Source organism: Sardina pilchardus, chromosome 5, assembly GCF_963854185.1.
Source record: "Sardina pilchardus chromosome 5, fSarPil1.1, whole genome shotgun sequence".
NCBI lineage: Eukaryota > Metazoa > Chordata > Actinopteri > Clupeiformes > Clupeidae > Sardina > Sardina pilchardus.
In genome coordinates, this window is record NC_084998.1 from 21,791,006 (window position 1) to 21,799,580 (window position 8,575).

The 8,575-nt window shown below is 43.5% G+C and overlaps 1 protein-coding gene across 3 annotated transcripts in view; it reads left to right on the plus strand.

Annotated features, from left to right (window-relative positions):
• Positions 1-342: 342 nt before the first annotated feature.
• kdm6bb (lysine (K)-specific demethylase 6B, b) overlaps positions 343-8,575 on the plus strand; it is a 41,511-nt gene continuing 33,278 nt past the window's right edge. For 2 of the 3 annotated variants that reach the window (XM_062536912.1, XM_062536915.1), the window contains exons 1-3: positions 343-547; positions 2,086-2,569; positions 7,555-7,826. The gene's annotated coding sequence lies outside the window, so the exon portion shown is untranslated. The remainder of the gene's footprint in view (positions 548-2,085; positions 2,570-7,554; positions 7,827-8,575) is intronic. The other variant, XM_062536914.1, reaches the window with a different exon arrangement.

An 8,575-nucleotide genomic window follows, 5' to 3' on the forward strand; every position in this document is an offset into this window, starting at 1 on the left:
GATTGGTGGTGCCAGCCAGCCCAGAGCAAAGAGGATAGGCTATGTCTCATAGTTCAAACTATCTAATTTTGGGCGTAATAGTTTCAGAAGACACAGTGTACCCGCGTTATGATCAATGACAGAAATGTCTGGTAGCCTGTGTGAGAGTGAAGTTTGCGTACTTTCATTTCACGTACCCTTTAGCTAACAGCTGCACTTTTTGATAGACCACAACTATCGGCTCTTGCTAACGCTGAGGAGGTATGAGCTGATGTCATCACTGGATGAAGATGCTCTCGCGCGGTTAAGTATTTTTCACGTTACCACACGCAAAAGTGCGCGGCTGGTGCTAACTCCTGTGAAACATTTCCCTCGTCGCTTAACGTTCTGCTTTTAGATAAACGAGAGGGATATGCAGATAACGACATGACGGTTAGTCCGTAAGTACCGCGAGAGAGACATAGAATGTCCCAGATTCAGGGGAATTATAACTGCGCAATTCGTGTTGAATCTCCGTGTCACTGGTCTCCTTAGGACAGCGCGTTGCCTTAAACGATGTCAGGAAAAGGTAAGACAGTCATATCAAGTATTCATTGTTAAGCAATTATGTAACTATTTGATGAAGTAAATGGTGATGGCGTGACTTTCCCAAACTGTCTATTGACGCAGAGCCTGAACTGCTCTCTCAAAATGGGCAATTCCCAATAAGCAAAATTAAACATACATTTCTGATACATTTAAACATAATTTAGATATTTAAATGTATAAATATTGATATGACAAACTTTGTTGAGAAATTATGTAGGCTAGTGCTGTGTTCAGGACTTTGAATTGTTTGAAAAAAAAAGGAAAAAAAAAACTGTCCCATAACTGATGTGTGGATATTTTCCTTTTTGTATTAACTATTTACTACATCAGGCAAATATCTAAATCCATTTGGGTATTTAGCTGTATACCATGTTGGCAATACTAGCAGGCCTAAATTACTGTAGCTAACAAATATTTGTATTTTATCAGGAACATCAGGAACAAAAAACTGAAATATCACACACACACACACACACACACACACACACACACACACTCACTCACTCACTCACTCACTCACTCACTCACTCATACACACACTCACACAATCATGTACAAATTGGATTGTCTTGAGACTACAATATCATCTGTTACTTGGGCTGGCCAAAAGATAAATCTGATTTTTGTTTACAGGGACTTCAACAGCCAAGAGCTGGAAACATGCACTGTGTGTTGTTAGGCTACATTCGATGCAGTGGGAATTATATGCACATCACAGGCAATGCAGTAGTTCCATCTGCATAATCTGACTGTTACTGTAATTTATGAATCACAGTATATAAATAATAAATCATCACCAAAAATATCGCCCGCTGGTTCAATACCAAGAATCTTTGACTACCTTGTGAATTTGCAAAGTAGTAAATAGTAAGTGTCAGACAAGGTTATACACTACAGGTACATTTTTAATCAAGGTCATAGTTGCTGACAGACAGTACAGTATATTCAGATCTGTCTGATGTTATATTCCATTGAAAGATGTCTCCTTCCAAAATAGTTTAGTCACAGGGCACCGCGCTGATTCACTAACTGTCCACAAGGTGGCAATGGAGGATCAAGGAATACTTGACTTCCTTGCTTGCGACAAATGAACTGTAATGTCTTTTTCAATATGAATGTGTAAAAACCTTGGTCATATCCTTGCCAGGTTCAGCTGTATTGATTAGTCTGGTGCATGATAAAGTACTGCCTAATACAGTGTAGTAGTATCTGATTAGTGCTGACAGTATTGGCTCTGCCCTGTAATACAGTACTGTAGGTCTCTATAGCAGACAGATACTGTAACTGACAAAGCATGCAGCTCATTCGATTACTGTGACTGACATTATTTTTTGGTGCCTAATTGCTTCACCATAGCAACACACAGTCATCCTTGGTCAACATTTCTGTATTGAATAAGTCTTGCTGTCCCTGCTGGCTTCCAAACAACATGCTTTCATATTATGCTTGATCATTGAATTTGTTGTCCAATCGAATTATACTAAATTCATTTCGTTTTTCATTTTCTCGATTTTGCAGGAAACAGCACCAGCATGGACATCAACTCTGCTCTAGATGAGATGGTCTCTTCACTGTGGGCGAGGGCCAGAGCAGAGAGACCCTACAGTACATCCCTTAGAGCTGTCAGCATGTTCGCTCTCCATACTAGGCTGCATGGCCTCAGTGACTCGCCTCATGAACTCGGTGCTCTCCTCTCTGGTGAAGAGCATGCGCAGTGGAAACAAACACACACGCACACACACGCACACACACACACACACACACACACACACACACACACACACACACACACACACACACACACACACACACACACACACACACAGCATGGCCAAAGGCAAGATGAAGTCGCCATCATGCAGCGCTCCTCCTCATGCAAAGGGGCGCTCGAGATGGAGGGCACCAGCTGCAGCCCCTGTCTGAGGACAGCCAGCCGTCAGCCAACCACGGAGGCGCCAACGTATGATGGAAGACTTGACAAGCCAATGGCTTCCACAAGGAGGTGGGTGTTGGGGGCAGGCTAGGCCAATGGGGTGGGGGGGGTGGGGGTTGGGGGGGGTTCAATTGAGCCGGGTTATGCCATGTTCATCAGCATGACACAGCCATGTGTGAAATGGATTTTGAAGTCGCTGTCTTCCCTGACATGTACACAGCGTGCCCACGTGAGATTTCGCCACTGAGTTCTCCTCGGCTTCATATGCGGCCCCATTTCTTTATCTGTCACTGACAACTGGTGTTACCTGCCTAACACACTTCAAATGAATTAGTCCGGCTATTAGTGCAGTGTCTCTATTCCAACGCAACATAATTGAGTCATGACTTCCATACAGCCAGAGCTCATTTACTCAAGCTGAGAGAATCAAAGGCAGGGATGTTTATTCAAGAGAAATCCATTCCATCCCGAGTCCCTTCCCAGCTGTTGGAAGTGAGGGTTTGCATACTGAACAGGTGATTCCATCTCACCAGATATGTGTCTTGGCTGTTTCTGCTTGGGCTTAATCAAGATCATAAATTTGCAGAAATGCCTCCGCAGACTTATTACAATTACATGCAAAGAGAATGCACACTGGTATTTTCAAAGATGGATATTTGCACAAAATACTTATTCCCTGACAATAAAAAGAGATATTTATATCTTAAGAGATTAAATTCCCCATCATCCACTGAGAAATTGTAGCACTTTTTTGTGTGATACTTGTTGCGCTTGAAACCCCAAGTATTACACATTTTGAGAGGTACTCGGACATGTTTATGTTGTTTATTGATCATAGATTTATGTTGTTCATAAATCATACATCAAGCGTATATGTCAAACAAAATCTATTTACAGTATATCTTTACTAACAAGTATTCTGGTAGGCAAAGATATTATGCTTCTTATTTAATAATATGATGTGCAAAACTTTCAAAACGTACAAAGCTGCACACTTTAAAACCTCTTTTAATAATGGTCTTTCCTATTGCATTAACTGCAGCATAAATTACCTTAAAATCACCCTTTATTTGAAGACTACACATACAGCAAGAAACAACTGTAAAAAGTAGTGAAATGAGGAACTTTCCTCTTGTGACAGTGGGCCACATTCAGAGACTCTCTGTGACTAATCACATTTGTGAAGGGCCATGTGTAGACTTAGATATGACCTCTGCTTTGACAGATAAGTAATTGTGAGTAACAGGATGGAATTCTGCCTCTGTGACAGCCCTCACAGGAAGTACGTTTAGTTACTTATAGAACACTTGAGAAGTCCACACTCGTACAGCTGTAACTATCACCCGAGGCAAGACATCCGCACATAACATACCATAATGCTGTTAAGCCTGACACAAAAATACACTCTCACACCAGAGACTTTCTAATGAGGAGACACAACACTCAAAGAATCTCCCATAGAAATGTATGGGGTTGCAAACCTGGCAATCTTCTACACATATTCCGCCCCTTTCCGCTGCCAAAAGTCATGTGTTGTGATTTTTGCAGCAGGAGGTTGTTATCCAAAATGAGTTGCAATATGACGGCTGGACTTTGCTTATACTCATTGATTAATATAACAGATTACCTGTTCATGTTCACATCTTTCTTGTTTGTTTGGCCTTTTTTGAGAATAGTGCATGTCAAGTAGCTGTTAGAAAACCAATAGTCTTGTTATAAACATGTTGAATCCTGTACATGAACCTGTTAAGAGAAACACAGGAACTAGTGTGTAGAGTCATGTGGCATGTAGAGTCAACAATAATATACAAAGGATCATATTTTTTTCAGGAACACTGATTAATGAAGCCATGCCTTTGCAATATTTTGATAGCCAAAACATACAAAAACACATATAAGCGCAGTGTCTACATAACATAGAAATATTTTGAGGTTTTGGCTGCACAGAACAATCTATGTTCAGATGCAGACTTCGCTATAGCTTTTTTTATTTTTTTTTTTATAAACCTTACAACCAAAAGCCGCGTGAACAACAGCCTTCAGTCTCTCCTTTTGAAAAAGTTTTTTTTATTTTACCCTATCAGTTGCATGCGCCACTCTCCAGACTGTGATGCCGCAGTATATGCAACGGCATCAGCGGGAGCGCGCAGGGCCCTGGTGAGATCTACGGGGCCACAGTGGGGGGCCTCTGAGCCTCACAGTCAGAGGGGTTTATCTGCGCCCGGCCCATGCATATCTCCCAGCCCTGACGAACCTCCAGGCCAGCCTGATACTGCTGCAAGAGACCCAGAGGACCGAGGGAGAGATAGAGAGACAGGAAGGGAAAGAATGAGAGAGAAGGGGGGGGGGGGGTGTATGATTCCACTGTCTGCTGTGTCTTATCTTCATTATGGCCTCACACAAGATGCAGGTTTGTGCATAAGCAGAGCTTCCAAAGAAGCCACCCGACAGCTGATCAGCCATTGTGGCTCTGCACACAAAGAGAATTACAGCACACTATTAGTGAAAGGCGCTATAAGCAAAATGTCACTCTAATCTGTCTCTATGAATAGATGCTGCTCGAAGACAACAAAAGAGAAGTTTCTTGATCGCTTCAATCTTCAGCTAAAGTTCAGAGGTGTTTCATCAACAAATTGGTCGACTTTCTGAGAGGTGGACACTCCAGCCAGAGCTCTTGGAAAAAGTTAGCTATAAATCCCAATATGGCTCACACAGCACCTTAACGTTTAACCAACCAGCGTATAGTGAAGACTTTCTCCCTGAGAATAAGGCTGTGCATGAGAATCCATACGTCCCTTTAAATTCTACCCTACCCAGACCCCTCGTTCCCCAAGCCCACTGTGATGTCATCGCCTTCAGAGTCGTTGGGTTCACTGGCTCCCTGCCAGCACGTGAATCACCTCCCTCCAAATCACCAAATGTTTTTCATCTGTGTTCTCTCACAGTGGAAGCTCGGCTATATATTAACCTCCCCTGTAGAGGTTGTGTCTCAGTCAGACAGTGAATCCAGCGTCTGCCCGTGCTGAAACTGGGACCAGTTCCTGTGTAGAGCCCTGTGCATAGCTGCATCGATAATTTTTTGCTCTATAATGTTACTGTGTCAGGAATGTGTAATTATGATCACATGTGTCAGTCCCCATTGAGAGTGCACAGGGATTTCATGTTTTACTGACTCAAGCGTGGAGTTCTGTTACCATGGTGAACATGGAATCCAGCTCAGCAGAGATGCCTTCTGATTGGCTGATAAGACTACATAGGGATGTGCAGCAAGCTGTTCAGCTGGCCAATAGAGGCCGGGCAGCATTAGGGCTGTTGCTATGGGAAGTCAGTTGGGCTTGCTGGAATCTCTCCCTCTCTCAGTCTCACTCTATCTGTCTCAAGTCCTCTGTATCTCCCAACACCACCTCTGTTTCATTGCCTTGGCATTTGTGTGTCACCTTGGTTGTCATCTTGTAGGAAAACAAACAGGGGGGAAAAGACATGTGGATGGGTCTCTGCACTGATACATCTCCCATGCTCGCACACAGACACACATTCATAGCCGTATCTCCTGTCGTCTTGACCACACGACAGTCACCTGATGGTCTCCCCATCAGCACACTTCTGAGTCTTATCAGCTGCTGCCCCCCTCCTCCTCCTCCTCTCTCTCTCTCTCTCTCTCTCTCTCTCTCTCTCTCTCTCTCTCTCTCTCTCTAACTCCTCCCTCTATCAGACGTAAAACTTGTGCTAAGCGCAGCAGCACGGCTGAGCACAGTAAACTGGCCAACCCCCAACCTAATCACACCCCAATTCCCTCTACTGCTTAGAGGTGCTCTGGTAAAACTCACGAGGGAGCTAAAGTTGTGTGAATATACAGTACCAGTAACAATGGCCGTGTATCCAGTAGCAATGGCACGTATGAGAATATCCATGAAGTTTGAGATGATCACTGTTTGTTGTCCACAACACTGCACAGCTCAGTTCAGTCCAGTTCAGTTGAGTTCAGTTAACTTCATTTGCAAGAAACCAGGAAGGAATGGAAGTAAACGGGAGTGTGCGACCTATTTATAAATTAAACTTCAGATATATTTAGACGCACTCACTCAGACCGTGTTTACATGCCATGATGCTGCCAGCCCTGGTTGTTTACGATGATAAATCTTCATTTTCATCATCTCTTTGTTTGTTTATATGTTTTTATGTATTTGTTTGTTGATTTGTTTGCTTGCTTGGTTGTTTGTTCATGTGTGAGTGCTGAGTTACGTCTAGATCTGGAAGATAGGACAAAACATTTCGTGGATATGTATTTAACGTCTGAAACCTGTTTTGGGGTGATTGATACTCAGTGGCTTTGTGAGTTTATGATAATGCTAGGTCCTGAATCTTACGTGCTTGTGCAGTTGCTGTCTGCAGTTTACACTGCACTCATCATTGCTATGAATGTCACAGCAATTTGGGGTTTTTAGTGACTTTTCTTTTGGACTGCTCTCTTTCTGGCGCAGAATGATTGTGCATGACACCATGAAAAAAATAATTTGGTGACAGGCGTTTTAATTTATTGAGCCTTTTTTTTATTGCCATGACATTCATGTCCATGATGAGTGTACATAAATGTCCAACCACAACTGCAGAACTATGATGCCTACAAAACATAAGTGTGTACAATTCCAAGAGTGTTGAAAGGCTTTCGGTCAATCTAGCGCAGTCTGTTCCGCTGTAAACCCCGGCCTAATCCTGTTGCACTTAAGTGAGATTTAAAAAAACTGCTGCATGAAATCATGGACAAAAAACCTTGCAAGGTCATGACAGCTAAAAAATGACCTATTATTTAACTCATTCATGCGTGCAATACGGAGTAGAAAAATTCCCAATCCCGTAAAACAGAAAATGGAGTCTTTTGCCACCCTTCGGTGGTGGTTTAAAAATAGCTTGTGGAGCTTTGGCCTTATTCCAAGACACACATACAGCAAGACATACTCTTGCTTTTTTACTCTCACTATGCCCCACCTCCTTCTTGCTCATTGGCTAGCCTGTGATGAATGACAGCGGCTGCTCTCTTGTCATTGGCCGCGCAGCGTTGACTGGCAGCTGGGTCAGATGCAGTTGCAGAGTGAGTGGACCCGCCTCCAGGGGCTCTGCACGTGGATGGGTCTGATGTGAACATCCCAGCATTAGAGCGGAGAGAAGAGAGGGGGAGGAGAGGAGAGGAGAGGGGAGAAGTGGAGAGAGGAAAGGATCGGAGGATAAGAGGAGGAGAGGTGAGGAAGAATTTAAAAAAAGAGAAGAAGAAAAGAAAAGGACATAAAGGACTGTCTGGTCCAGGAAGAAAGGAACAAAGTGACAGAAGGTAAGAAGAAAATGGAAGGATTGGGGAGAAATGGTGTGGGTGTGTGTCTGTGTGTGTGTGTGTGTGTGTGTGTGTGTGTGTGTGTGTGTGTGTGTGTGTGTGTGTGTGTGTGTGTTTTATGTGACAGATTAATGTACTTTTGTCAGCTTCAGTTTTATTGTGCTTTTTTTGCATGCAGTACTGTATCTTTGTCATCAGGGTGCTTTTATTGCTTGCAGATTTTTGCATGTTTCTTCAATAGTATTACTGTCATGGTTGTGCAGGTCTTGTATGCTTTACATCCTTATCTTTGTTTGGTGCACACCGGCACATACAGACGACGTGCCGTTTCACACATACACACGCAGGCACACGGTCGCAAAAAAAAAAGGCTTCAGCATTCAATTTTAATTGCTTCAGCCACCCATGTGTTGTGCATGTCAGCTGAGGGCTTGCAGTGGAGTGCGAGGAGAGAGAGAGGGAGAGCGAGAGAGAGAGAGAGCCTGTGGTCTGCGCTTGCCAGAGAATATCCCTTCATTTGTGACCTAGTTTGTGGAGAATCCTCCACACACTCTGATTCAGTTCTTTCACAGCCACAGCGAGCTGTCATTGAGAGGCTCTTGCCTTCAAAGCGCAGCTCACGTTTCTGTTGCTGGCCAGCCACAATGTAGGTCCCCGCAGCAAAATGTGCCTCTGTGTTTTCTGCGAGCGTACTACTGTTTGTTTTCACTTTAAATGGGGCACATTCACACGCTGGCGGCCATAGCGAT